Genomic DNA, 4,606 nt, shown 5'->3' with positions numbered 1-4,606 from the left:
CAAATAATAAGCACACTTCACACTTTGAAAATTAATAAATTTCACACGCCCTTTGCAAAAAATCCCATACCAAAGAACGAAACAAATACATCGACACGAGAAACGTCAAACGACGAGTAAAGGCAAGAAAAAGAAAGCACATTTCCGCTTGGATAAAAGCTGCAACACAAGTCATCAAAAGAGACTTGTTGGACGTCATTTGGAGGGACAGCTTCACACCGTGCGGAGGTTTGCCCGGAATCTTCTTTGACATAAATCACGAGTGGCAAGTTTAAAGACCCGCAGAACGAAGTGGCGCGTACGTGACAGGAGTGTCGGACACGGAATTCACGTCGACGATAGGCAAATCGAACGATATAGGTGAGCGAATTAAAAACCATTGCTTACGTTTCACTCATCGTTGTGATTACGCACAGATTTTCCCGGTCGATCAGCAGACATTTCGGAGGGAATCCGCGGTACGGAACCCACGAGGCCGTTGCAAACTAATCGAACAGGTAAATTACAGCCATTTGATTGAGCCTCGCGCCCGTAACAATTGAATAATCTTGCAGAAGAAAAACCCAACCTCACCACGGAACACGTGTCGGGCGTACAGGAGAAGGTTGAAAAAGGACCTGAAAGAAGATTTGAAACCCGTACATACTGCAAGAACCATACATCTGACAAAGCGCCCCGAAGATAAGGGTAAGATAACGCCACGCTATGATGCCGGATGAATGTAACTAATGGTGCAATGTCCACAGGGCGTTTTTTCTTTGTTCGGTTCTTTCACCTGTCGTGAGCTGATCGACGCGGATTGATCGTCACGTTATTATAGCTTTCCACTTCCGAAGGACGAGTCGACCGATCGCACGAACAGCGCTGGTCCCTTGAGAATGAGTTAATTGACCGTGAGGATAACGCCTGCGGGGAGCAGTTGCGAGTCAAGCACCCGAAGGACAGTGGCCCTAAGGATCGAGTAGTTGTTTGGAGCGGGAGCATTTATCGCCAGCGGGCAGGGCGTTTCCATTCGAGAGACGCAATCGAAAGTGTCATTAGGCACACGTCATCGTCGTCGTACGGTTGCGCATGGGCATTTCGCGCCTGGAAGATTTAGACCGTGAGTACGTTCCATTAACGAAATTGTTAGGAGGAAGGTTAGAGGAAACTGATAGCAGCGAGGGAAGATGAAGTAAAGAGCAAGAAGTGAAGAAGAAGCGGATAGGAGAGAATGAAGACAGAGATATGTGAGACGGAAAAGAGGTCTGGAGAAATAAGGATTAGAGGAGATGTGGGTAAGGGCGTGTGAATGATGTCGTCAATAAATTTATGTTGACATGAATTTTGTGGTTCTTTATTATTTGGTTAGAGGAAGAGCAATATTGGCGCCCAACCAAAACGAACCTGTGATTAAATTATAATTTGTGGGGAAATTAGTTCTTTCGTCCATTTTGGCTAAGTTTAGACACATTTGTGACCTTTTAGACAGTATGGATCCATTATACCTCAGTGAAGAGGAACTCAATTATGAGTTAGCATTGCGTCATATTAAGCAGCTAGGAGCTGCTACGCGCCGGAACAAAGGGATGAAGCTAAGAACGCTCATCCAACAAGAGTTCGCTCAAGATTTCAAACATGTTTCATCGGCTCACGCGATAGAAGCAGATGTTAACATTCACCGATGCGAACAGCAAATTAGATTGCTGTATCCATTGATAGAAACTGCACTGAAGCGAAATACAGACTTTTTGATACAGTCTAAATCTCGCATGATACATTATCGCGATCGTCTGTCAATCGTCATTCCCCCGCGAGACATGATCGATAATCACGCGTCGTTGTCATTATTAGTGAAATTCATCATCGAAGACATAAATGAAAGACTTGGTGAACCAGTGAACAGTGAACAAGTGAGGCAAACGGAAGGGGCAGAATCGCTTGAACTGCAGCAGCAGCTAAATGCTGACTTGGCAGCTGAAGAGGAGCTAGTAACTAACAACGCAGCAGAGCAGAGGTTATCAACCAGCACAGGAACACTCTACAAGCATAGTAATACTTCACGAAATGACACCAACTTGAGTCGTTCAACAAGTTCACCTGTTCCTTTAGGAAGAGGAAGAGGTCGGGGTATACATGCGCAACCTATAAATCGGGATGGACTAAGTAGCTTTGGGCGGGCATCAAGCAGCTGGAGAGAAACGCCACTCGCGCAGGACACGCCACCGCCTGCATACAATCAAACAGAAGCCAGGGTGTCGAGCATGAGCACGACAGATCGGTTGAGGGATGAACTACTGATGCAGCTATTGCGACGAGAACAAAGCATGTATGGTCCAGATCGTTCAGAAACAGGGAGAGGCCTAAAGGCGATTCACAACTGGCCCTTCAAATTCAAAGGTGAAAAGGACACCACTTCATTAAACACTTTCCTGGATAGAGTTGAAACTTTTGCACGATCGGAAGGATTGTCGGATGAAATTCTTCTAAAATCAGTTAAGCATCTCTTATTAGACGATGCGTTAGATTGGTACGGAAGAAACTGATAGCAGCGAGGGAAGATGAAGTAAAGAGCAAGAAGTGAAGAAGAAGCGGATAGGAGAGAATGAAGACAGAGATATGTGAGACGGAAAAGAGGTCTGGAGAAATAAGGATTAGAGGAGATGTGGGTAAGGGCGTGTGAATGATGTCGTCAATAAATTTATGTTGACATGAATTTTGTGGTTCTTTATTATTTGGTTAGAGGAAGAGCAATAACTTGTTCAACTCAAAAAGTTATGTAGAAGAGCTGATTGCAGACGCAGGGACGGGTCGGAGACATTTTAGTTGGCTCGCAACGCATACAGAAATGCCCTTCGATCCTCTGAGCGAAGTGGTTGGAAAAGCCTCTGCACAAATGTCTCAAGCCTTAACGAGACTAGTAGATTAAATAAATTACTTTCGAAATGAAAGGACTTTCATGTCAGTTCAATTAGAACTGCTAATGGTGAATACTCGTCTGACGAAGATGGAGTACTGTTTTTTCGACACACACTTTCCAGGCCGTACGGAGCCATCACTGACGACTGTCCCTGAGTTCTTTTCAGGTAGCTCTCATTCTTGGGTATTTGCTCGTAGAATTGTGACAACTGTATCGATCAAATAGGTGATTGAAAATTTGGCTCCGTATAAGTCTCCAAAAAAAGATGGAATCATTCTAATTCTACTAAAGGGCGAACACGAAATTATTGCGACACATTCAACAGGGCATAACTTTTTTACCATTGGGTAAAAATCAACCAAATTTTGCACACATTCTCATTGATGTGTATTGTTTACATGCTGTCAAACTCGAAGTCGTGTTTTTTGATTCAATGAAAATGGAGGTGAACCAACGCGAGTCGAGAGAACAAATTCTTACCAAACACCTGGAATTTCCTGACCTGTCGCACTGGCAGTTGGGAAAAATCTTGAATATTCACCCTTCAACCGTCTCCAGAGTGTTGAAGCGGTTCCAGGAGCGGTTTACGTTGGACCACGGGAAAGAAGCTGGAAGAAAACCGGGTCCGGAGAACAAAAAGACGGAGGGAAAGGTGAAGCGGATGATTAAAGCAAATCCCAACGTCTCAAGCCGTGATTTGGCTAAAAAGATCGGCATGTCGCAGTGCTACGTCCAGAATGCAAAGAAGAGAACTGGACTACATACATACAAGGTACAGGACTTCCCAAACCGCGATGAGCGGCAACAATCGACGGCTAAAACTCGGGCATGGAAGCTCTACGAGAAGATGCTGACAAAATATGGCTGCTGTGTGATGGACGACGAAACGTATATAAAAGCCGATTTTAAGCAACTTCCGGGGTTGGAGTTTTTCACCGGCAAGAGCAAGTTCTATGTGGATGACAAATTTAAGAAGAAGAAAAGTTCGAAGTTCGCCTCCAAATATCTCATTTGGCTGGTCATCTGCTCTTGCGGACTGAGGAGTGAGCCTTTCGTGACAAAGGGCACAGTAAATGGCGAAATCTACAAATCTGAATGCCTCGAGAAGCGCCTTTTGCCGTTCTCGCAGCAGCACGACGAAGCTCCGCTATTTTGGCCAGATTTGGCATCATGCCACTATTCTAAAAGTGTCCTGGAGTGGTATGAGGCCAAGGACATGAATCCGCCAAACTGTCCGGAGCTGCGCCCGGTGGAGCAGTATTGGACAATGATGAAGCGGAAACTTCGGAAGAGCAAGAAGACAGTCAAAGACGAGAAGGACATGTTAAGAAAATGGAAAAAAAACTGAGAAACTGGTACCGGATGACACTGTAAAGACTTTGCTGGAGGGCATCAAGCGAAAATGCGTTCAATTTTACACTCAGGGCTCCATCGATTAAATTTTCTTTTGATTTTTGAAGTAAATATATGTATAAAACTACCCTAAAATTTTGGTTTGATTTGAAACATTATAAGAAAATTGGCATGACATTTTCGGTGTCACAATAATTTCGTGTTCGCCCTTTACAAAGGGGATATGAACTCTTCAAGCATATTTTGAAAAAGGTTCTTACTTGTACTCTTGAATTAGGATACATTCCATTAGCGTGGCGGGAAATAACTGTCAAATTCATTCCCAAAGGTGTCCGCGTCACTTATGAGGAGGCA

The 4,606-nt window shown here is 44.3% G+C and overlaps 1 long non-coding RNA gene across 1 annotated transcript; it reads left to right on the top strand.

Annotated features, from left to right (window-relative positions):
• Nucleotides 1–234: 234 nt before the first annotated feature.
• LOC131695002 (uncharacterized) lies at nt 235–856 on the top strand. The gene is made up of 4 exons (XR_009306579.1): nt 235–360; nt 417–497; nt 555–687; nt 747–856. It is a non-coding gene; the product is annotated as an uncharacterized LOC131695002 (long non-coding RNA).
• The last annotated feature ends 3,750 nt before the right edge of the window (nt 857–4,606 follow it).

This window comes from Topomyia yanbarensis, unplaced genomic scaffold (assembly GCF_030247195.1).
Source record: "Topomyia yanbarensis strain Yona2022 unplaced genomic scaffold, ASM3024719v1 HiC_scaffold_23, whole genome shotgun sequence".
Lineage (NCBI taxonomy): Eukaryota > Metazoa > Arthropoda > Insecta > Diptera > Culicidae > Topomyia > Topomyia yanbarensis.
The sequence above is the reverse complement of the archived record's forward strand: the minus strand, read 5'-3'. Positions and strand labels throughout refer to the sequence as shown.